The 26,728-nt window shown below is 37.1% G+C and overlaps 1 non-coding gene and 3 pseudogenes across 1 annotated transcript; 1 reads left to right on the top strand and 3 right to left on the bottom strand.

Annotated features, from left to right (window-relative positions):
- LOC100456511 (ras suppressor protein 1-like) overlaps positions 1 to 26,728 on the bottom strand; it is a 202,065-nt pseudogene that overhangs the window by 101,834 nt on the left and 73,503 nt on the right.
- Positions 17 to 5,694, top strand: LOC129048215 (ankyrin repeat domain-containing protein 30A-like; annotated as a pseudogene).
- LOC112135195 (putative ankyrin repeat domain-containing protein 30B-like) lies at positions 14,536 to 26,100 on the bottom strand (annotated as a pseudogene).
- LOC112135277 (U6 spliceosomal RNA) lies at positions 16,573 to 16,679 on the bottom strand. The gene has a single exon (XR_002916580.2). It is a non-coding gene; the product is annotated as a U6 spliceosomal RNA (small nuclear RNA).

Below are 26,728 nucleotides of genomic sequence, written 5' to 3' on the forward strand. Positions count from 1 at the left end.
ACGTAAGTAATGAGTAATCTTAAAACATAAAAAGATGACTTTATTCTCTCACATCTGCATGTGTCCATAAGAAATTATTTTCTGACATTTATCAGAACATACTTTATAATCATATGCCAAGTAGATAACAGCTGCATAGTGCAATTCTGCTAATTTGCAGGATTAATTTACAAAGCCAGTGTAGAATAGAGCAAAAGAAAATAAGGCATAGAAGAAAGTAGGAATCTATTTGAGTTCTGAAGTTTGTCTAAAAACAAAATAATTTATATGCATTCATTTATGGGCAAATACATGATTCTGTGTATATCTAGATGTACAAAAGCTTTACTTGGATTCAGGGAGAAAGAGTTTAAACTGTAATCTTAGTCTTGCTCAACTTGGAACTTGAAAAGATAATGCCTGGGACTTGAAAGTATTGGTATATTTTGATTATCCAGTATAGATCTGAAGGAACATTTCAGGAGTTGGATAAACTTGAGAAATAGGACACCTGTAAAACTACAACAACAATTTGGTTGAGTAGTATTTTAATAAGTAGACATTCTTTTCACAAATAGAACTCTTTGAGTCCCTTTGTGCCAGCCATGTTTGCAGCCACATAGGTATCAAATAATAATGATGTATTCCAAGGTCACAGCTGCGGATGTGGAAGAGATAGGAAAGGCCTCACCACTTAAGATAGAAGCAGCAGCTGCATAGTGGTAACAGCAATGAGTGGATGTCAAAAGGTAAGTCTGTATTTTGATTCTGTCACTTACTAGCTATGGGAACTTGGAAAAAAATAATTTAACCTAATCAAATACCAGTAACCTTGTTTATAAAAATAGTGCTCATATCTACCTCTTAGGTACATGTGATGAAATAATGTTGTAACAAATGTGAAAACATTTTGTAAACTGGGAAGTCTGTATCCAAATTTAAGACAAAATGATCAAAGGGGCAGTTATGTGAAAGCAGAATTGTTAGCACAAGAATGGGGAGTAAGAACAGGCATGTGGATTTCTAATTTTGGGTAAGAGGATGGTAACTTTCAGCAGGCTACTACTGCAGATTTTCCATAGAAACATAGCAGTTTGGAAAATCAGACTTTCCTGTTGAGATTTTCAATGTTTTGACCTGGAGTAGTTCCTTTCTAAGTACCAACTTTGTGCTAGGCAGTGAGTCTCTGAATATACAAGATGAGGGATTATGCTGTAGTAGTAGGAAGATAATAACATATGAAAAACACTTATAAATCACTATAACTTTTTTTAAAAAACAAAACAGAGAACGTTTGGTTAGAGAAAATTGAAGAACTTTATAATTAGCATGGGTATGGGAGCGGCAGTGGAATTCTATGGTCAGAGTAGATCTTTCTGAGACTGCCATTCAATCTCCCATCTCAAAGTTGAGGAGTATGCCATATGAAAGTCTAGGAGGAAGACATTCTGAAGAGAGAGAGCAGTGGACCATATTTGTTCATCATTTTGTTCTTAACAACCTAGAATGACTAGGAAGCAGAAAGTGGGGTAACCACCAACATCATCATCATCCTCATTATTCTAAGGTGAAGAAAAATCTGCAAATATGTGTCTGGCACGTGTTAGATGTTTCACAAATACATGTTTTTATTTTTCTCTTTATGAAGGCTTGCTCTACTTTTCTGAAGTTATGTCTTAAGAATCAGTTGCATACTTTATCTAATGATTGTTTTCATTTAAAAATAACATAAATGTATATTTTCCTTATGAATCTTTCATTTTATTCAAGCAGCTCTTTATCAGCAAAAACTTATCAAAGTTATTCTTATTAAGCCTTTGTTTTCCTAAATGAAACAGATTTACAAAGTTCTTTTCCTAATCCACATGACATACTCTGAAAATTCCCTTCATGCCATGCATAGTTTTTAACAAAAATTCTGTAATTATGCATGTCAAATGTTTAATCATATTGTATTTTGTTTGCAATGCCCTATTATTTTTGGTGAGGACTACAGTGTAAGGCAGATATTTGAAGTTAATTCCTTTTGAAATATGCACACAAGTGAATTTTTTTGTGAATATGATTTATTTTTCATGCTCAGTAACCCAGTCAATAGCCACATGAAGATAAAAGATAAGCGTGATCTACAGAGCATATGCGAGGTTTTCTCTTGAAATGTTTTGGTTTTCAATATGTGAACAGCCTGAAATCTAATTGCCTTTAAAGTAAGGAAATGTGTTTTAAAAAAGATTTGAAATAAAAAATATTGATGCTTGTCATTATTTTTAAATCGAAATTATTTATTGAGGCAGAATGTGGTGGCTCATGCCTGTAATCCCAGCATTTTGGGAGGGAAAGGTGGGTGGATCACTTGAGGTCAGGAGTTTGAGACCTGCCTGGCCAACATGGTGATACCCCGTCTCTATTAAAAATACAAAAAAATTAGCCAGGTGTGGTAGGCAATCAATATATATTTGTTCAGTGTATGAATTAGTGATTGTTAAAATATGTTGTCCTTTATTTCCCAAAAGTACTAATATATTTTATTTCTATCTCCTCCTCAAGACAGATTCAACTAGCCTATCAAAATTCTTGGGTGCAGTTCCTTCTCATGAAAGAGCAAGGGAACTTAAAAAATATCACTGTGAACAACTTACAGCAAAAATATAACAAATGAAAAATAAGTTTTGTGTACTACAAAAGGAACTATCAGAAGCAAAAATAAATAAAATTGCAGTAAGTGAATCAAAAGGTTAAATGGGAACAAGAGCTCTGCAGTGTGAAGTATGACATCCTAGTTTTAAAAAATATTTCAACTATTTATACTAAAATTATGTAGGATACTTTTTGTAATAGCTGACTTACCTTCTGAGGTTTAACTACAGAAAAAAATCTCTGTCTTGTAGAGTGTCAAATTCCTTTAAATAATACAAGTTCTTAACTTTGAATACTTCTACTGATAATTAAATGCATATTTATTTAAATCACAATTTTAATGGCTATATAGAAGGCCATTATTTGGAAATCCCATTATTTACTTAACAAATTAATTTTTTTGATTTTTAATTTTTTGTATTATAAGTGCTGCAAGGCATAACTGCATGTAAATATTTTTCTACCTTTCTAATTATTGACTTGGAATAAATTCTTCAATATAAAAATATTTGGTTAAATTATAGGAAATTTAAAAAAGTTCTTTGTTCATTACTTCCAAATTGTTCTCAAGAAAATTTATATTCATTTACAGTTCAACAAAGAGAGTGTGAAACGGCCATTCCTCTCCCCCCAAGAATCAATTTCCTTTAATTATACACTTTTAATCTTAATGTGTATGGAATATAAAGAAAATACTTGTTTATATTTTTAGTCTTTTCCTTTCAGAATTGTGATAACTAAAAGTGCTTGTTACAATGTCTCAACTTATAATTTATAAATATAATTCTTAAAATTATATTTTAAAAAATAGAATATCTATAGAATAGTCTCAGGAAAAAGGAAATGAAAGGGCCTTGGGAAATTTTATCTGTCTAAATATATACAGCACTAATATTGCGGGAACTGGCCAGCAGCCCGCAATGCAACGGGGCTCTTTCTTTGTTCCCAGGTGGATTGGCAGGTCGAAAAATAAAAGACACACACAAGATAGTGAAAGCTGGGTCCAGGGGGGGTCACCACCTTCTGGTCCTGTGATGCCACCAATGCACTGGATATACCAGCATTTATTATTAAGTTTAGTGAGGGTGGGGATAGGTTAGTGAGGGATTTAGGGTCATTTGATTATGAGGTGAGATGGTCACATGAGGATGAAGTAATTTTTTAACATAACATCAGTATGCAGAAGTACAGTATACAGAGATAAGAATTTACAATATAGTGTGTGCATCAGCAATTTCTAACAGAGCCTTAAAACAAAAACACAGTCTTTCCATAACCTATCAGTAGCAAGATATTAATCAGCAGTAACAGCTGCAGCAAAAGCTGGCTGCAAACAATCCATAGAAACAGGACGTGAAGCTAGACAACTGGTTAGACCACAAATTCTCAGAAGGGAGTATGCTTTAACCCTAAAGAGGCCTAGAAGAGCCATAGCAAGATAAGGGCATTTATAGCCCTATCTCATCCATATGAACAGGCGCCCCTCATGCGTTGTTTATAGGCTCTCCACAAGAGTCGAATTCCATTCCCAGAGCTATGAACATCTGCTTTTCTGGGATAGGAATCTTGGTGATGTGAAACCTCCCTGACTGCACATCCATTCATAGGCTCTCTGCAGGGGGAAGCACATCATGTGTTGTTGGCTTATTCTGGCAGTCCAACCTGGCATTGTCTTTACACAATCCTGCATGCAATTTTGTATTTACAATAATCAAGAGTATTTCATCTTTTATTCCAAAGCAATAGTTTCAAGGGGTCTCCCTACACACTAAGGCTCCTAGTATGGGGTCTTGTATAGGTTAGACATCAGGGTGTAAATCAAATTTTTGTATGTAGTCAAAGTGATTAATCTTTTATTTTATGCTTTTCCATGTGTTGTAATCCAGGGAAAGTTTGTTTCAATTCTGAAGCTCTTAAAAATGCTCTAGTCATTTCTTTTTTACTTTCATGAATTCATTGTGTTCAAATAAATGTTTGAACTTTGGGGAATTTATGCTCTATAGCATTTGAAGTTTTGATTCAATGGTTCTTCAACTGATACCTACTTACAGAAACCCTTTCAGTGTATAAATGTACAAATTATTCTTTAAGAGGAACCATGATATCTCATTTTATTGAGTGCTAACTAAAAATTCATTTTGTTTTATTTAGGTTTCTCATGCTTATGAAAATGAAAATGATCTCTTACATGAAAATGGCATGTTGAAAAAGGAAATTGCCATGCTAAAACTGCAAATGGACATACTAAAACATCAGCACCAGGAGAAGGAAAATAAATACTTTGAGGACATTAAGATTTTAAGAGAAAAGAATGCTGAACTTCAAATGACCCTAAAACTGAAAGAGAAAACATTAACAAAAAGGGCATCTCAGTATAGTGGGCAGCTTAAAGTTCTGATAGCTAAGAACACAACGCTCACTTCTAAATTGAAGGAAAAACAAGACAAAGAAATACTGGAGAGAGAAATTGAATCATACCATTCTAGACTGTCTTCTGCTATACAAGACCAAGATAAAGTGTGACATCAAGAAAAAACCAAGAACTTGCTTTCCACAGTGCTCATTTGCAAGGAAAAATGAATGTTGATGTGAATAATATAATATATAACAATGAGAAGCTTCATCAACCACTTTCTGAAGCTCAAAGGGAATCCAAAAGCCTAAAAATTAATTTCAATTATGCAGGAGATGCTCTAAGAGAAAATACATAGGTTTTAGAACATGCACAAAGAGACCTAAGTGAAACATAATGTCAAATGAAGAAAGCTGAACTCATGTATCAAAACAAACAAGATAATGTGAACAAGCACACTGAACAGCAGGAGTCTGGAGCAGAAATTATTTCAACTACAAAGCAAACATATGTGGCTTCCACAGCAATTAGTTCAGGTGCATAAGAAAGCTGATAACAAAAGCAAGATAATAATATTCAGTTTTTTGAGAGGAAAAAGCAACATCACCTCCCAAAAGAGAAAAATGAGGAGATATTTAATGACTGTAACCATTTAAAAGAATGTTTATACCAATATGAAAAACAGAAAGCTGAAAGAGAAGTATCAAAAAAATAAATATTTTTCAACCTTCCTGAAAGAAAATTTAAAGTCATATTTGGCCTTAGATAAATGCTGAATCTAGTTTAATATAGATAATAAATATATTTACTATGTCAGCTTAGAAACATGGCTTATTTCCACCAAATGCAAGTTAAAGCTCAGAGATGTTTTACTTTAAGTGAAGACATTGTGTCACTTATGAAATTTTAAGAATTTAAGTTAAAGGTTTTTAATAGATTACATTAATGACATTGGCTTATACTGCTGAAATAAAGGTTTTAATATTTGTGGCCACATTTTATGACCACAATGAAGCAGATAAATGGGAATGCCCATATCAGTAATGAGTATTTTGAAATTAAGATTCAATTCAACAATTTGACAGTTAATTCTAAATTTTCCAAAGGAACCGAAGTGTATTTGAAGTATATTTTGAAGTGTACATTTCTGCCTCTTGTAATACTACTTTTTTCAGTAGCTTTTTGTATATTTTAGTTGGTAGAATTTTATTTTCGTTTATGTCAATTTGACTTAAATCTGAACATATCTGAATCTCAAATTTTTTTAAAGGCATCTGTGTTTTATTAAATAATAGCTTAGGAAAAATGTAGTGAATTTTAGCAATATCAAATTTGATTTAATCATCCCACTGGTATTTATAATTTACTTTGAATATTGTTACAAATAATTTGCTCATAATTTCTATTTCAAGGCTCAAAGACTGTCATGTGGATAGAACTTTGTCCCAGAGAAAGATCATTGTAGCTATGTGTGATTTATTAGCTTTGCATTGGATCCCCATTTTTCAATTCATGGGGGGTGGCAGGGTTCATGTATAGTACAAAAAAAGTGAGTAGAGGAGAGAAACTTAGCAGCTGAGGTCAGGAGGGATGTGGAGACCAGGTTACCTAGGGCCTCTAAAGCCTTTGAAACAAAAATACTTTTATTCTGAGATAGAAACCTGTTGGAAAAATTTCACCAGGTGATTGAGTATGTGAGGAACTTTGATGTTGATTTGTGCTTCAATAAAAAAGAAGGAAAGCATTCCACAGCATAGAATTTACCACCACTAGTCCTGCGCACATATTTTCTTGAGACTTCAGTAAGTTGTGAAGCATTACAGATTCATTACGGGACAAATGACTAGTGGGATGAATCTGGTGTCTAGTAAGAGAGTACCAGTTTGGCAGGAAGATAATACCTTCTTGTGTCCTTAAGTGGATTCAGTAATAAGCAGGAATGTGTACACATAAAGAAAATAAGCTGAACCAATATATTTCGGGATTTTTTGAAAGTAAATATTGTTAATTTGATTACAAATCAATAACAAACATGTCTTGTCAGGTCACTGTGAGACAACATCAAAAAAAATTGGCTGATCTCAATAAACAATGTGTGTCTGAGGCTTCACTAGAAGCTGCATCACATTACCACATTAATCTCAAAGTTGAGGTACAGGATTTAATGAAGAAATGATTTTGAATTGAAAGTCAAGTATGTATTAAAGGTAACATGCCAACAGTGAATCTATAGCTGGTGAAATAATATAAACTGTTTTATGATACTAATCTCCATGGGGAGACATCTTTTATATGTTCATTATAATTTGCTGTATTACAATTTTATCATTATAATGTGCTTATTTTTAAAACTGTGGCTATAATTCTGCAATGTTTTTCTTATAATTAAATATTTTTTTCTCATAATATCTACCCTCAAGAAGGTTAAAAATTATACATCATTTATCCCACAAGTTGAGAGACTATTCTTCGGATAAACAGTATTTTTCAGTGATTTATGTTGCCATGGTGAGGCAAGCGGTATTTAATCAGAGAAGAATGTTTAATGGAATATTCCAGAAAATTATCTGAGAGGCTGCCTTAAATCCTTCCTAAAATGCTTGCTGAAGAGTCCGGCAAGATGAATATGAATTGGAGGCTGGGTGGCAGGCCGGTTTTTTGGAGGCCGGCCTAGAGCCTGCCTGCATGGAAGGCTGGTCGAATGACAAGTCTTCTGGCAGGGGGAGAGGCTTGCTGGAACGCTGATCGAAATGCTGGCTGCATGGAAGTCCGGTCTTCAGGCTGGCTGGCTAGGAGGCTGACATAGAGGCTTGCTGGGAGATTTGCCAAGAACCCGGCTGAGAGGCGGCCGACTAGGAGGCTGGCGGAGAGTCCGTGTGAGAGGCTGTCTGTCTGAGAGGCTGCCTCAAATTCTTGCTAATTTTGCTTGCTGAGGGCCTGGTAGGCTGAGTCTGGCTAAGAGCCTGGTTGTACCAGGCTCGCTTGTTAGGAGGCTGGCTACAAGATCCCGTGAAAGCTTCACGGTTCTACTCAACAAATTTCTCTAGAAAGAGGCCGGAGTGTCCAAGGGCTTCGCTAGACCACACTTTTTACTGATGTTGGGCCGGATGTGGTGGCAATTAAGGGCAAGGGCGAGCGGCGGGGGCTGGGGCTGGGGCTGGGGAAGGGCGAGTGGGAGGCGCGGCCTCTCTCTTAAAAGGTGGCTGCAGCCATGCAGAGGCTCTCTGCCACTGCTGTCAAGGGCGTGACGGGCCTGGAGCGCCCGAGAGCCTTCACTCAGCTGGTCTACCACCAAAGACTCTTATGTCATCCACTATGGGGATATCAGAAAGATGCACAGAGCTGCCTCCTGGGGCCACGCCTGGAAGCTTGCAGGGGATGATGTGAAGACGAGGACCATCCACCTGAACATAAAAGATGTGAAGAAGAGGCGCCGTGCCCTGCCTGAGCTGGGGCTGCAGGAGGAGGTGACAGTTGTGGGAGGATCGCCCCTTCAGCGTGTGGTGTGGTGGGGGCCCCGGGACGAAGGCAGCAGGTGGAAGAGTGGGTCGGCGGCGGGGCGGAAATCTTGGGCCCCGGCGTCTGGGCCTTCTTCCTGGGCAGGCCCCCCAGGCCTGGGATGGGGGCGCCCTGCAGGGCGGAGGGACAAGGCCACCTTAAAATCAACCCCAAACTTTGGCTGCTTTCTCCTTCACTCCCACTGAGGCTGTTGGAAACGCTGGCTGCAAGGGAGGCTGGTTTTGAGGCTGGCTAGTCAGGAGTCCGCCTAAGAGGCTCTCTGAGAGGCGTACTGGGAGGCTGGCCACGCCATTGGTGGCATGGGAGGCTGGTTCTGAAGCTGGCTGGCTAAGCAGCTGGCTAACAGACTTACCTAGAGGCTGGCTGGAAGGCTGGCCAAGGCGTGGGCTGCATGGGGGAGGCTGGTGTAGTGAAGGACTGTCTTGAAAAGTGGCATAGAGGCTTGCTGAGAGGCTGGCTCGCTGGGAGGCTGGCCTAGAGCCTGTGGCAGAGGCTTTCTGTCTGAGAGGCTGCCATAAACGCTTGCTAAAAGGCCTGCTGAGATCCTGGCAGGCTGAATCTGGCTAAGAGTCTGAATGCAAGTCTGGCTTGTTAGGAGGCTGGCTGCATGGCAGGCTAACCAGAGGCTGGCGAGAAAACTAGCAGAGTGGCAGATTGTCTGGCTGTGCAAGAGGCTTGCTGGACGGCTGTTAAAAACGCTGGCTGCATGGGAGGTTGGTCTGGAAGCTGGCTGTTTGGGAGATTCGCTTAGAGACTTTCTGAAAGGCTGGATCAGAGGCTGGCTGTCTGGGAGGCTGGCCAAGAGCCTGCGGGAGAGGCTGTGTGAGAGGCTGCCTTAAATGCTTCCTAAAACGCTTGCTGAAGAGTCTGGCAAGATGAATGTGACTTGGAGGCCTGGTGGCAGGCCGGTTTTTTGGAGGCTGGCCTAGAGCCTGGCTGCATGGGAGGCTAATCAAATCACGAGTCTTCTGGCAGGGGAAGAGGGTTGCTGGAATGCTGTTCGGAATGCTGGCTGCATGGGAGGCCGGTCTCCAGGCTGGCTGGCTAGGAGGCTGACACAGAGGCTTGCTTGGGAGGCTTGCCAAGAATTAGTCAACCATTGAGGAAGGCGGTGTGTTGACTCCTCAAAGATCTAGAAGCAGAAATACCACTGACCCAGCAATCCCATTGCTAGGTATATACCCAAAATAATATAAATCATTATATTATAAAGAGACATGCACATGTATGTTCACTGCAGCACTATTCACAACAGCAAAGACATGAAATCTACCAAAATGCCCATTAATGTTAGACTGGATAAAGAAAATGTGGTAGATGTGCACGATGGACTATCATGCAGGCCTTAAAAGAAACAAGATCATGTCCTCTGCAAAGACATGGATGGAGCTGGAAGCCATTATCCTCAGAAAACTAATGCAGGAACAGAAAATCAAACAACATGTATTCTCACTTATAAGTGGGAGCTGAATGATGAGAACACACAGATCCATGAGGGGTAACAACACACAATGGGACCTGTTGTGGGGGCAGGAGGAGGGAGAGCATCAGGAAGAATAGCTAATCAATACTGGGCTTAATATCTGAGTGATGGGTTGATCTGTGCAGCAAACCACTTTGGCACACATTTACCTGTGTAATAAAACTGCACATCCTGTACATGGACCCCAGAATTTAAAAGCTGAAGAAAAAAAAATAAAGAAATTTTAGAGCTGTCCAGGGATGCACACTGAACAGAAAAAATGGCATGATGCTTGTGATTTGCTTTACAATATTCCTGTAAAGATAGATAAACAGATAGATGAACAAAATGTAGGACACTCTTGATCACAGAAATTGAATAATGGGTATTTTAGTGTTACTTTTACTATTTTCTCTACTTTTGAATAGGTATACAAATTGTAATTAAAAAATAAAAATAAATGTTAATCCCTGCTTTGAAATCACATACAAACAGTACTCTGAAAAGATTCAAGCAATTTACATGGTACTATGGATCTCCCTCGCACCTCTGTATGTAACATTTAAATATTTTGCAACTGGCCAGGCACGATGGCTCACGCCTGTAATCCCAGCACTCTGGGAGGTGGAGGCAGATGGACCACCTGAGGTCAGGAGTTCAAGACCAGCCTGGTCAACATGGTGAAACCCTGCAGGAGAATTGCTTGAGCCCGGGAGGCGGAGTCTGCAGTGAGCCGAGATGGTGCCACTGCACTCCAGCCTGGGTGACAAGAGCAAGACTCCATCTCAAAAAATATAAATATAAATAAAATAAAAGATCTTCTTTCTTAAATTCTTACTTCATGTTATTAGCACCAAATCTGAAGGGCTCCATTACAGAAACTCTTTGAAATAAGAAACAAATGTATTTTTGAGAAACCACACAAAATGTAGTAATTATCATAGCTGTTAAAAGAAATATGCTCATAAACAAATATCAGTAAAGGATTAGAGGCTTTCAGTCACACCAGGAAGTGATATTAATTATAATTCTTCTGTTAATTCTGAAAGAAAATACATAAACCTACTTCTAACAAACTTCCCATAAAAAAAACCAACAACAAAACTCTTGGAGTTGAGAATGAAAAGCAGAAGTTCTAGAAAAAAGTGAGGCCAACTGTGGAACGCAGCACACTGCCTTCTGCACTGCCCAGTTTCTGGCACCTGACTCACAGGTGCCAAATGGCTGCAGGATTATGACGTTGGAAGTAGTGAATATTTCCTCAATACTTGCAGTGGTTCACAGCAATGAAAAATCTAAGATTTCCTCTCTCCCTTTCAGGAGCTTTAAGGGAAGCAGCAAATACTACTGGCTTCTCACAAGTGGTTACGTTCCAAGATCCACCTAAAGCCATGAGCAGTACAAAGAGAGCCAAGCTTTTATTGTTTACAAGTAAATGATTAATAAACTGTTGTTTATTAATAAACTATTGTTTTAGCTATGATAGCCAAAATATTTTCCAATGGTCATATTATGTGAGCAAAATAACTCCTCGACAGTCTCCTCCTTCTACAAGAAAGAAGTAAGCTAGCTTGGTGGCAAGGGCCAATGATTCTATTAGGTTTAGCTGATTATCTTTTTTTGTTAGGGGCAGGGTCTTACTCAGTTGCCCAGGCTGGAGTGCAGTAGCCTCAAACTCCTGGGCTCAGGCAATCCTCCCATCTCAGCCTTCTGAGCAGCTGGGACCACAAGCACATGCTACCACACTTGGCTAATTGTTAATGCTTTTGCAGAGATGAGGTCTCACTCTGTTGCCTAGGCTGGTCTCAAACTCCTGGCCTAAAGCCATCCTCCTGCCTCGGCCTCTCAAAGTGCTGGGATTCCAGGTTTGAGTCACTGTGTCCAGCCGGGTTTAGCAGGTTCTTTTTACCATGCTCAATTTCCAAAAAAAACAGGAGGGCAGAGGTGAGGCCTCTCATGCAGATCCTTCTTCTCAGGTGTCATCTCCTCACGAATCCTAGTGACATCACAGTGGTACCTCTAATGATAAACAATGTTCACCACCTGACCTATTTTATTGCATGACTTAAAAATATAATGATTTGAAAAGTGGGAGAGACTCTTTATTGATCACTGGCTGATTTATAATCAAGTATTAGGGGAGATCAAATATCACAAAAAGTAATGAGGAGGAGAAACTTAAAATTTTCAATTTTTTCAATATATGAATTTTTAGAGACTTAAAGTAGTATAAATAGTTAAAAACTAAGTACATGAATCCTGCGAGTAACACACAAACAGTGACCTAAGTTTGTAGTTGCCAACTGAGTTGCACCTAAAAGCTGGTCTTTGAAGACTCAGTGAGTGCCACGCACCCCACTTCAAATCCATAGGGATATAAAACGTCTGACACATGCTGAATATGGTAACGACATGACATAATAAGTAATTATAAGCTCCCAAAGGGGTTCTGGCACAGAATAAGCACTAAGTAAAGTAATAAATAATAAAAAAAACCCAAGAAAAATGCTTAGTACCTTAATAAAGTAGTAAATAATAAAAAATGACAATGATAATAACAAGGAAGATGTTTAGTACCTTAAAGATACCTGACAGTTATTTGTTAAGTGGACAAGTGGATAAATGAATAAAAAATATTTTTTAGGAAATTCTGTTGGAAAAAATGCAGAAATTCAATAGGGACAGCTCTACTGTATTATGAGCACCTTAAAGACCCAGACTATGTGTATTCCATCTTTGTCTCCTGCAACTTGCAAAACCTAACTTATCGTTTGATAATTTATCCTTTGATAAATATATAATAAAGATGTGCTCATACAGTTCATATTGTACCATGCATTGTGTCACATTTAGGTATCACAGTAGCATTTTTGTTATTGTGAAAAATTTTTGTAATTTTATTATAATTTGTTGAGCCTAGAGTTAAGCTATTTGAATATTTATAATGATAATATTTTGGCTATTAGAAACAGAGTATCTTGTAACAAAATTACTATTAACACACTAATTATCCAGCAGATAGAACAACATATCTTGGTCTAATGAAGTAAATATATCTTATTTGGTTTCAGCTTGGAATGAAGTTGATAATAGTGAGACCTTGTTGGTACAAGACTATGTAACAACCTGCACTTCTCAACAAAAAATTGCTTTTCTGACTTCTGCACTCAGTAGGTATCTTTGGAAAATAATCTCCTATTGGTACTGAGGCACCCTGGCTAAGTTTTGTAATTTGTGTTGACATTTGTTCATGGTGCCAGAAAAGTATTATTAAGTATTATTAACTATTCTAAAGATAGTTACTTTTTTTTTAAGACAGAGTCTCGCTCTGTCACCCAGGCTGGAGTGCAGTGGCGTAATCTCGGATCACTGCAAGCTGAGGGAGGCATGAACTGCCTCCCGGGTTCATGCCATTCTCCTGCCTCAGCCTCCCAAGTAGCTGGAACTACAGGTACCCACCACCAAGCCCAGCTAATTTTTTGTATTTTTGGTAGAGACAGGGTTTCACCGTGTTAGCCAGGATGGTCTCAATCTCCTAACCTTGTGATCCACCCACCTCGGCCTTCCAAAGTCCTGGGATTACAGGCATGAGCCACTGCGCCTGGCCAAGATAGTTACTTTCTTAGTGACACAAGTCACTATGTCACAAAGTTGATCCTTGAATAAGGGTTTTCACTGTAGGAGGCCACTAACAGACAGATTTTTCTTTTCCTTTGGCACTGCAAGGTAGCAAGACAAATCTCTTCTTTGCCTCCTCCTTATCAGACTACTCAACGTGAAGGCAATAAGAATGAAGACCTTTATATATAATAATTCATTTCCACTTAATAAATAGTGAATATATTTTTTCCTCCTTATAACAGTTTCTTTCCTCAAGTTCACTTTATTGTAAGAATACAGTATATAGTACATATAAAATCGAAAGTATGTGTTAATTGACTATGCTTTCAGTAAGGCTCCAGGTCAACAGTGGACTATTAGTAAAGGTTTGGAGGAGTCAAAAGAAACAGATTTTCATATGAAGCAGATTTTCAGCTGCATGGGGGATCAGCACCCTAACTCTCATATTGCACAAGACTCCATTGTAATTAATTCTCATTTACTAAATGCAAACCGTTTATTGTAAAAATTAAATAGAGCCCAGAAGTTCAATACCAGCCTGGACAACATAAGGAGACCCTGTCTCTAAAACCATGTTTCTTCGTAGGTTATTGTGGGAGTTCAGTCAGGCTGGTGGGAAACATTTTAAGATGAAGTTATAGGACGTAGACACAAATCTTCTTGGAATGCCAAAGGTTTTGTAAAAGTCTCAAGATAGGGTTATGGCTGAAAGCAGCCTAATCCTTACCTTGTGTAAGTAGCTTAAAGTGAGTACAAAGAAATGTAGAGTAGTTTATCCAAATAGCTTGTTTACTCATGTGGTCTTAAGACTACCCTTTGATCACCCACAGGCAGGATGGCTCTCCTGGGATAGGGGCACCCAGATTAATTACCCACAGGTGTGTTGGCTCAAAGCCTTTGTCATTAAAACTTTGCTAATAAATGCCCACAGGGCCAGCTAGCCGGGGCTGTGGCTGCTGACTCTTTACAGCACCTTCCTTGGTGTCTGTAATCGGCTCAGAACCCTTGCTGCTCTTTCACTGAATATTGGTGTCTGGGTATGTATAGTCTCATCCGTCATGCAGCCGGGGTCTGCGGGACAGACCACCGCAAGTGATAATATTCAAATGTTACAGTTTTCTGTTATTAATTCCTACTTTTCATTATTAGATGGTCAATTATTTGTGGCTTGTAATTCAGGGCATGTAAGCTACTTTAAAATTTGTAATAAAATTTATTTATAAATATATTAATTCATTAAATTGGATAACTTGATCATCCCCTATTACTGAGCTCATCAATCACACTAAGGGTTTTACATTTTATAACAAGCCTAAGTTGTTATGACAATTGAGGAAACATACAATATACAAACTTAAACATTGCATTACTTATTTATACAAAAGTATTATATAGGATTTTAGGGACCATAATTAAACAAATATTTTTTCAGATAATATTTTTTGAGATTATAAGCTACCTACAACTAAATTCTTAACTAATTCTGCATTATAAACTAAAAAAATTAAATCAAAGCTATATATATATATATATATATATATATATACACACACCCACATATATGTATATATGTAAACACATGCTATTTACACATTGCTTTTTGAATTGCTTTTTTGTGATCAACAGTTCCATAATCTTATGGTAGCACCACCAAGAGTAGTTTACTATCAGAGGTCTTACCTGCATTGCTATTTTGAGGATTTTTAGATATCTTTCATATATATTCCAAAAGTTGTTGATGAATGCTATGCATAAAAATGTAATAAATAAAATTACTATTTTAACACTGATATAAAAAACATTTACCAAATTTATTAAGTTCTTAGGGTATTTCAGACAATATCAGAGCTAACATCAGAACATTACTTATTTAATAGACTTTAAGTTTGTAAGCTCTATGAACTTATTAAGCTTTTAATTAAAGAAGAAATCAAGTAAGATGAAATACTTATGAATTGAGGGCAGTCTAACTCAGTAAATTAACTAGAGATAGCTTGGCATAATGGAAAATGCCCGTAACTCAGAAAAAGTCCTAGCGTGGTAACCAACAGGTATTTTTTCTTGAACAAGTTGCTTCTCTTAGGCTCAATGTCTTCTAAAAATGAAGATTTTAGAGCCTTATTTCACTAGGTTATTATAAGGATTTAACAAGATAACATTTTTAAAATACTCTGAGAAATAGTGAAGCAATGAAATAATTTGTTCTTGAACCTTATTGCTGAAACTATTTTAAAATTCCCAATAAAACCCAATGTGTTGGCCTGGTGCAGTGGCTCATGCCTGTGATGCAAGCACTTTGGGATGCTGAGACAGGGGGATCGCTTGAGCCCAGAAGTTCAAGACCAGCCTGGGCAACATAGGGAGACCCTGTGTCTACAAAAAATAAATTTATTTTTTTAAAAACTGTTTCTTTATAGGTTATAATGTTCAAATGTTACAGTTTTCTGTTATTAATTCCTACTTTTGGTTATTAGATGTTCTATTCTTTGTGGCTTGTAATTTAAGGCATCTAAGCTATTTTATAATTTCTAATGAAATTTATTTATGAATATATTAATTATTAAATTGGACAATCTGATTATCCTCTATTACTGAGCTCATCAATCACACCAAGGGAAGAAAACTAATAGATGTCAGCATCTGGCTTGGACTACTACTACTCTTTCTCTGCCTCCCTAAACTCTGAACCAACAAATCTTTGTTAGAATGATGCTTAGTCACTATGTTCGTTTCCAGCTGCTGTGGAAGACAAAACCCTACCTTTATTTTTTCTAAGTTCCACAAAGAAGATGCCCGTTGGTATTTTCTCATTGGCCTACGAACAACATATTGCACACAAGATCCTATGTGTTACCACATCTCATTTCATAGATCACCTTACATAAATATTTTTTGTATGAAAATCACAATTGCAGTACTGGCTGTCACCCACTTTGCTTTGACTCACACCATTTCCTTGGAGCTAGTTAGAAAGTAGTCAAATGTCCTTTTGGGGACTGCAAGAAATATGCAACACTTCACAGATTTCTGTGTCATCCTTGTGCAGGGACTATGCTGATCTTCTTGACATTGTTTCAATTTTAGTATATGTACCCCTCAAGCCAGCACAAATCCTTACTTTTATATGTGAAGACTGATCAGTGATGGATGAGGCTTAGCTCTGTTTAAGCAACCTACTTGAGATAGAGTGAAGTCTATTGAATGGCTTCATGGTAATGCAGAATTTGAAAATATTTTTAAAACTCGAGATAGAGATGCAAGTAGCACAGGAGATTTTTACTTTTGGGAAAAAAAGAATCACTTGAGGGGACAACCACAAGTTGGAACCCATGACAACTTTGGAAAGATGACATGGGATCTTACAGAATAAGATGAGACCTTCCACTACCTACAAAATGGTGCTACATGGGATATAAAGTGCCAGGGATATAGATCTGGTAACAAAATAAAAAGGGAACTCTAATTCCTTCCTGTAACATTATTTCAACCTGACCTACAGTTTTAAACATTCACAACTAATATTTGCTAGAGAAAATAGAGAAAAGTCACTCAAAGGATAACATAACATGAAGGTCTAGGCCAAGTCCAGGCTAAGACGTGGGTTTCACATCGGGTTTTGAGTGGGAGGAGAATGGTCAATTTGCTCACTATGTGTGTGGCAAAAGATAAAAGTCCTAGCTGCCAAAGCAGGGTGCTGGTACTTTGGAAACAATGGCTGAGAATATGTATGTGAACTTTAAAAAACTGTAATAAATTTGAAGTCTACCTATGGATCACCATAAAATCTGTGTTAGTAAGGGCACCTGGTCGCAAAGGCCAATCATTACCAGACTGCAGGAACAGTTTCAATGGCAACGATGCGGCAATAGAATCAATGGAAACAAAATGAAGAGAATGGCCATTTCCCCCCCAATCCTTCTGACTTACACAAAATGAATCTCTTCCTTGGACTTAAGGAACCCGTTAGATTCTTTTTAAAAATTCAAGTATTAAGGTATGGAAGACAGCCCCCAGGGGACACTATCAGGTTTTCTAGTAAAGTGGGCATTTCAAGACCCAAATAACTTATTAGAAAAATCGAAATTGTGACACTATGTTTATCCCATGCATAGAGGTTATACTTAAAATCAAGTACACAACATTAGGATCCCTAGGGATAAAGTTGTTGAAAGTCCTAAAATAAAGAATCCTGGACCATTATTCCTTCTAACTAGTCTAGCTTTTTGACTAGTTTCTGGCTGATGAAGTGAACTAACTCACTGTCATTCAAAAATTACCTGAAACAAACTATAAAATCTCACCTAGCCTTTAAATGTAAACACAGATTAAGTCCACAAGCAACAGCATAACGTTCTGCAGTCATTCCACATGTATCTTCAGCACAGATGTCAACATTTTGCTGAAGAACCACGCCAACTATCTCCCATGCTCCATGACATATGGCAAGCATGAGGGCTGTGCTAAAATAACAAAGAGTTAACTTCATTATTAGGAACAGAACCAATTTAATATGTGCCTGTCAGTGTAGAATTAACCATTTACATGTACTAACAAACATAACTATCTTGAGTGCTCAAGTGTTTATCCTTGTAAATCACCAAGGCTAAAAGGAAAGGGCAAAAAGACTCATGTCCCACTGGGATATGGCATACTAGAATTGGCTAATATATATATAGTCCTTTGAGGGGCAAAGAATTATGCTTTGTTCACTAACCTAAAAGAGGCAAAGATTTAAGTGAAGAATTATCTATTTCTTCCTTAGTCTGATATAATATTTTGTACTTCAAAATCAGCTAGAAGTCAGACAAGTAAGAGCAATCTGAAGGCTTAAAACAATGTTAGGAATAATGATATTAGTAGTAGTTATAGTATGTTTAGTTAATGATGCTGATAAGAATGTATGAGACACTAAATTAAATGCTGTTGATATTTATAATGTTACTTCAACACAATCGTCCTTAAAGGACATATTATTATTCTCCTTTTCATATAGAAAATCATAGTTGGTATTAACTAATGTTCGCAAGGTCACACCTATCAAGTGAGGAAGCTAGAAATTAAATTTAGTATTGTGTGAATCAAAAGCCTGTCTCTTTTCTTACTTTATCACTCACCTATGGTTTATCTTACTTAACTAAAATGTTAATCCAATTAAAGATGTCTTTCTTCCCTCTACCCATACAAATTAAAAATAAAAATACACTATGAATAAAAAAGGAAAAAAATAATAAATTCACAGTATCTGGTGATAGCAATTAATAGTCACGTAGGGATAACCTAAAATTAATACTCTTCAAAGAAAACAAAGCAAACAATCATCCTAAAGACAAAATGACTTTAAACTCCTATTTCTATTTAATATTGCTTTTTTTTTTTTCTTTGAGACAGAATCTCACTCTGTTACCCAGGCTGGAGTGTGGTGGCACGATCTCAGCTCACTGCAACCTCCGCCTCCCGGGTTCAAGTGATTCTTGTGCCTCAGCCCCACAAATAGCTGGGACTACAGGCATGTGCCACCATTCCCGGCTAATTTTTGTATTTTTAGTAGGGATGGGGTTTCACCATGTTGGCTAGGCTGGTCTCAAACTCCTGGCCTCAAGTGATCCAACCACCTTGGCCTCCCAAAGTGCTGGGATAACAGGCAACAGCTACTGTGTCCAGCAAATATTGCATTTTTTTTTTAAAAGTGTATAAAAAAACAGAAGTTAGAAAAATACTATAAAAGTGTTAATCATTCAATATTGAATTACAAAGTAAACTAAAAAAAGTTCATACTTCTTAAAACTGATACAGAACCACTTTAGCTTATGGAAGATAATGCAACCACAAACATCAGATTACACATAAGAATCAATCAATATAATAAGAGAAGTCCTACTATATACTGCTCTTTATTGTTGACCAGTCCAAATAATTGCTTTTCTTCTGATAATTTGTGTTGATATGTTTCACTATAATCTAATAATTTTAAGTAAATATTATTAATTTAATATTTCTGACGAGTGTTATTTCTCTAGAACACTACTCAAGTGTTTTTTAATAAAAAAAGAACTACTATACCATTTAAACTTATTAACTGCATTTGCATTTTTTTGTCAGTAAAAATTCCACAATTTACTCACTTCTTTTCATTATGGCCAGTAAAAGTGGTGTAAGGCTAGCCTGTAAAACAGTAAAACAATTTATAATTCATGAAATTACATATTTCTCAGCTGAACTGAATACTTTATATAATATCCTATGAACTTAAACACATAAAATGCAAAGTCGATCAATAGCAATCCCTTCCTTCTCCCTTTTCTGTGCTTTCTCATGCACTGCACCTTCCCTTGTTTCAGCCTCTGCATCACCAAATTAACTCTGGTTATCTCCAAAAATCATTATATTGTAATGATTTTATGGTTTCTCTTCTAAACCAAGAGCTGCATCTTTTATCTCTATATCCTTAAACCCTAAGACATAGTAGTAAATATTTTGTTTTTGACTAAATTAGTAATCTAAATTATTACCTCTAGAGCAGTGTTTCTTAAACTATATTCTAAAAGATAATTACCTTACCAGAAGTAATGTACCCCAACAGATTCCACCATTATCTATGTTCAAGAAATATTATAAAACTGTGAATTAAATGTCCATTATTCAATAAATGACTTGAACTTTGCCTAATCCTTATTTGACAATATATTTTTGGGGCAGACATTAACATTTGACAAATTAGAATTTCAGGGATACAGTTTTGAAAGCTTTGCAAGAAAAATGGAGGTTTCCTCTGGGTGATACAAACTCGCTTGATTCTCTTCTACCAATAATCCCAAGATCCCAGATGCCAATGTCAGGCACACCTGCTCTAAATGGGTCACTAAGGAAGTGGCTCTAAATTAAAAGAGTTTGGCTTCAAATGAACTTTGATTGCTTATTATTAAATAATAATGGGGTTTCTCCTATTACAAGACAACAGAATTTTATCTCAGCTATCAGAAAGTCAGTATAAAAGTATATTCTCAATTATAATAATAATCCTAGGATCCTAATGCATATCTTTTTAAAATGCAATAATCCATTTTTATTCTGGTTTCTATTGTAACTGCTACTTAATTTTTGGCAAAATATCAAAAATATTAATAAAATGGCTTATTAATGAAAGTTCTAACTCATCTATGTGGATTAGCATAATAGAAGCCACTAAATCACTTGAATTTTAAGGGACAATTCTGAGGAGAAGGATATAATATTTTCTGTAACATGCACAACCTATTCAAATACAACCATGATTAATACAAAAAGGCTTAAAGTCATTCTAATAGAAGATGATTGTTTATGGTTTATATACAGAAAAATCATTGTTTAAAAAATCTTCTAAATGCTAGAAGTAGCCCATTATTAATGAATTAATGTAAAATATGAACTATATATTATAAACAGCTATCAACTGTCTTGAATACCTTGAAATCTTTACCAAAATATACTATGAGAGAGGAATTGATAACTGAAATATTTACAGAGGCAAAAGAGGTAAGTTGAGTAAGTGATGTAACTAGGTGGGCACAGTAGCAAACTGGAAACATATGCTTTGTGTAAAGCTAGAACGTCTCCATAGCATACCAAACAGTCATATGGACTCAGGAGACACCAGATTCAATCCTTTAAGAGGAAATCCAGATTTCTGCATGTCTCCTACATTTTACATGTTGACTCAATTTATGCAGGCAAATTTTGCTTTCCTGTAGTTTTACGCTAATTGGAAAGAAAAAAAAACTTGGGTGGGAAAGAATATTTGAAAAAGTTTTACCTTTAACAAATTCAAATATTTATCACAAATGCACAGAAAAGCCACACTCTCTGGTAGTTCTTGTAAAAATATTAATATTTAAAGTAAAATCTTAGACAATTAAGTTCTTTCAAACCATTTTCATTCAAGGAATGTTTGAGCTTCCAAATATAAAAAACCTTACATATGTTAACGTTAAAACAAATGGATTTCAAATATTTTGAAAATAACATTGGTTAACGTCCACCTTGTTTTGCACTTTGATGACTGCACCATGGGACAGCAGTTTTGCCACCATTGACAAATTCTCACTATCAACAGTATAATGGAGAGCTGTGTTGCCATATACATCTACAATATTTAGATCAGCACCAGAATCTATCAGAATATTTGCACAAGCCTCCCTCTGGCATTGTAGAGCCTGTCAGTATTAAAGCAAGAAGTACATTATAAATTATAGGAAATCAAAATAAATATTCCACAGGTTTCACAAACTAGTTGTATTTCAATGAGATAAATTCATTTTTATTCTATGTATTTAAACCAAATCCATCTCCTGCTGAAAAAACTGGCTACGATTTACCTTCATCAGAGGTGTCCTGTTTTCGCCATCAAGGACGTCAAGCTGGCACTTTCTACCAGAAATGTTACTACTTCTGCATGGCCGTTGACACAGGCCCAGTGTAGAGCAGTCCTACGAGAGTGAGAGGACTTTTTAGGAAAGTTTAGTCCACTGTTTCAAAACATACAAGGATTTATGTAATTGTAAACATTAAATACCATGCTCTTTCTCTGCCTTCAAAACAAATAATATTCTCCTGAAGAAAGTACAACATTCATTCACTCTTATTACTCACTACATTAATGAAAGAGTGGCCTATTTGAATAGAAAGAGTTTGGCCTTTGGATTCAGTTCAACTTGGGCTTGAATATTACTTTAAGGTCTTTCACTTTCTAGCTGTCAAACTTTCTGCACCTCGATTTTCTCATCAATAAAATGAAGATGAATACGGCAGTTATCTCATAGGACATCACTGTGATGCCTCAGTGAGAATCTATGCAAAGTATTTTGGAGAGTTCTTAGCACATGTAACAGCTCAGTAATTGTTAGATATAATTATTACTACTACTTAACAAAGGCAACATTTTAAGTAAAAGGTGCAATTATGCCTGCTTTGTGGTGTGCTTTAAAGGTTAGAGATAACACTGTATTTTAATGATTCTAAGATGCTCAATTTCTCATATTTTAACATTTCTGACATTGAAATGCCACTTATAATTCATTATTTATTACAACTATATTTAGCAGAAATTTAAACAATCTTTTATTGGTGCATAAAATAAGGAGGCATCACACAATTCACAGTGCCTTCCAAGAAGTGGAATATGGTATATACAACAGGACGATGGCAGTCCTAGTCACAGGATTAACACTGAAAGAAATTTTAGCTTTTAAGAGTACTATGCAAAAGGAGAGTTGAAATAAAAACAACAAACTTTAATATTTAATATTAAATTAAATTAATATTTAATAACTTCTTTAATATTTTAAAAACTTCAAGCCAAAGAAAACTTGGGATTCAAATAAATAGGTATGGCTCCTTTTATTCTGTATTCAGATTTACAGAATGTATGTAAATTCATATTTAAATTTATAGAATGCATGTAAATTAGATATTTCCAATGATTAATATTACTCTTTAAAGCTGTTATAAATGTCCAACATTGTGGGTGGTAGTTATCATTTACTAGTTTCCTACTTCAGAATCGTTTTTGTTTTAAAGATGAGAAGGAAAGCTTCAATTGAGATTCAGTCCTAATACTCCAATTTTAAATCTCTCATTTTGCTCAGGTTGAGCAGGTAAATGTGAAATTTTTAAGGATGAAAAGGTCTTCAGAGTTAATAGAATGTCTCTTCTACATAATAGGCATTCAGCTGACATGTGATAAATGGATTAAAAGAATGGATCAATACAGTTGGGAAGTTCAATATCTTAAAAAACTGCTACAAATAAAGCACTTATATTTGCTGTTTTATTTTTCTAATAATAAAACTACACTAAAATGATTAATCTATAATTATTGACATATACATAAGTATATATATAATAAAATGTGTCTAATAAAATGTATATGTAAATCAACAACCACAGATAAAAAGATTCTCTTCTGAAGATGCTAAAAGTTCACAGAATATACTAATCCACAAAAAAATTAAAATGTAGAACGTGAGAAATTATTTTTATCTGTGAAAAATTCATACTCCTGCACTTCTCAAAAATTATTTCATTAATAATAAACTTTTACTAACAGCATTGTACCTGCTCAATACAGAAATTAAAGATAATAAAAAGGAAAAACATTTAAACAAATGCCCTCAAATAATAAATTTTATCATATTTCATACATAATTTCAGATAACACAAGACCATAATCTGTATGTATGTGTAATCAAACTGAACTTTACCTTCACTTGGTACACCAAAATACATTTTCAAATGTCAACATACTTCTGTATATATTTCTACCTTGAGTGGTCATACATTATCCCATGCTGTAAACTCACTGAAATGTATTTATAAAAGCCATTATATGGATTCTTCTTAATACACTGATATTTTAAGCAGTGCTCAGAAAAGAAATTGTGTGTATGTTTCATTATTTTCTAAAAACATTTTAGTATAATAGAATTGATCCCTAACAGGCATAAACAATTTTTTAAATATGGTACTTACCATCAAATTGTCTATTGAAAAGTCATCTGCAACTTAAACTTTAAGGAGCACTATAAATATCACTGCTTTTTATCCTTACAAACTTTGTGGAAAGGAAACAGTATTTGAGTCCTCTTTTAACTTAAATGCCTTCTCTAACCAGGAACACAAAATATTGTTTCCTGTGTGCACAGGTCACTTGCAGATCTTAAAAAAGGACTTTGCCCAATTTTAAATTAGAGGTCAAGTAGTTTTTTTAGATCTGCAATTTAGATCTCTAATTTATGTTGCCAAATTTTAAATTAGAGGAGTTTTGTTGATTTGAGTGAATTCTCTATAAAATGAAGATTTTTAAATCTAATAGGTATACACACATGCATATACATATGTAGTAAATATTTTACAAGTATGCTGCCTTTTATTTTTTCTCATATGCATGGTGATTTAATTTTTGTTTTACTAAATTAACCTTCAGAATGCTTGCTTCTGAGCTTCTTAGAAAGGTTTTGTCAACATAATGTATCTGTGTGAACAGGTATTTTGTTTTCTTCTGGTATTTTTATCATTTTGTATATGAAAAACTTTGGAATTTTGTGGCATAAAAATCGAGTTTTCTCCAAAAAGCAGGCATTTCACTTATGAAACTAGTTATTTTCCTGCTAGTACAAAGTGTGACCATTATCAAGATCTAAATTATTACATATATTTGGGTGTTTCTGGATTTTCTATTCTACTGTATCCATTTACCTGTTAGCAAACAGTTTGTGATTTTATTTATTTTATTTATTTTTTGAGACAGAGTCTCACTCTGTCGCCTAGGCTGGATTGCAGTGGCGGGATCTCGGCTCACTGCAACCTCTGCCACCGGGTTCAAGCAATTCTCCCGCCTCAGCCTCCCGAGTAGCTGGGATTACAGGCACCCGACATCATGCCCGGCTAATTTTTGTATTTTTGTAGAGACGGTGTTTCACCATATTGGCCAGGCTGGTCTTGAACTCCTGACCTCAGGTGATCCATCCGCCTCGGCCGCCCAAAGTGCTGGAACTATAGACGTGAGCCACTGCTGCTGGCCCACCTTGTGCAAATTGATAGCACATTTTGACATCTAGAAGGGCAAGACTTTTCTACTCAATTACAAAATATTTAAAATGTCATCACAGTAGTAAACGACAGCCTGTGTAATTTAAAAAAAAAATGTTAAAATGTTGATAACTTTATTTGGTTTATGTAAAACTGATAAAGAACTCGCATCTTGAGAAAAATGAGTCTTCTTAAATTCAAGAACATAAGCCATCTTCCCACCTCAAATTTCCTTCTAAGACCCCTCAGCAAAGAACATATTTACATAGACATTCATTGATATCAAAATAGATATTGGACTTCATCCAAAGAACTTTTAGCCAAGAAGGTCATATATTATAGGAATTATTTCATTATGCACCATTTCATAGTGTATCTAACGTTATCTTTTAAAACCTGTACATTGAAAGTAAAATCCTCTATGTACTTAATTTTGTGAGTTAAATCACTTTAAAATTTTCTACACAGTGCTCTGTGAGAGGAAGTGGAAGTGAAGGAGAAAGAGCGAAAGTTTGGGGTTGATTTTAAGCTGGCCTGGGCCCTCCGACCTGCAGGGCGCCCCCAACCCAGGCCTGGGGGGCCTACCCGGGAAGAAGGCCTAGACCCCGGGGCCCAGGTCGGCCGACCTGCCGCCCGCCACTCCTCTACCTGCTCCCCTCGTCCCCAGGCCTCCCAGCCCCCCATTCTTAAGGGGCGATCCTCCCAGAGCCGCCACCTCCTGCAGCCCCGGCTCAGGCAGGGCCTGGTATCTCTTCTTCACATCTCTTTTGTTCAGATCGATGGTCTTCCTCATGGTTATCCCCTCCAGATTCCAGGCTTGGCCCAGGGAGACAACCTTGTGGATCTTCCTGAGATCCCCATAGTGGATCACGCAAGAGTCCCTGTTGGTGTAGACCAGCTGACTGAAGGGGCTCGGGCGCTCCGGGCCCTTCACACCCTTGTCAACTGAGGCAGAGAGCTTCTTCATGGCTGCGGCCACCTGCTAGAGAGAGCCTGTGCCTCCCGCTCGCCCTTCCCTAGCCCCCGCCGCTCACCCTCGCCCTTCTTGAGTCCCCGCACCCGCTCCCATACCAGTAAAACTTGCTGTCTGGCCAAGCTCTTGGACACTCCGGCTTCTCCTGGGAGAAATTCGCTGAGCAAAGCCGTTAGGCAACAGTGCAGGCCCAGCTCAGCAGGCTGAGGAGACACGCGCCCTGGCCGCGCTCCCCCGGGCACCGCGTGCAGGTGGCACCTGCTGCTGAGGCGCTGTCGGGCTGGCAGACCTCCCTGGAGCAGAACGTGGGAGACACCTTGCCACACGGTCCGCTTGACACAGCCGCCCCTGGCCCCTCCTCGACCCGCGATCCAGGAGCTGGGCCCTGGCGCTGGGCACCGTGCAGCCTCCTCGATGGCGCTGGGCGTCTGTTCCCACCCTCCTGCAGCTGGGGACCCACCCCTGACTTAGAATCCTTGGACGCTTCTGGCCCAAGGATCCGCGTTGCTCGTGGCGCTGACAGGGTCCGAGTTGGAGCCCCTGCTGCCATGTGCCATGTTCAGATGAGAGCTGCACCTGAGTCCACGGTGGAGGCTGCAGGGCTGGGCCCAGACCGCTGAGG

The sequence above is a fragment of the Pongo abelii genome, chromosome 8 (genome assembly GCF_028885655.2).
Source record: "Pongo abelii isolate AG06213 chromosome 8, NHGRI_mPonAbe1-v2.0_pri, whole genome shotgun sequence".
In the NCBI taxonomy this organism is placed as follows: Eukaryota; Metazoa; Chordata; class Mammalia; order Primates; family Hominidae; genus Pongo; species Pongo abelii.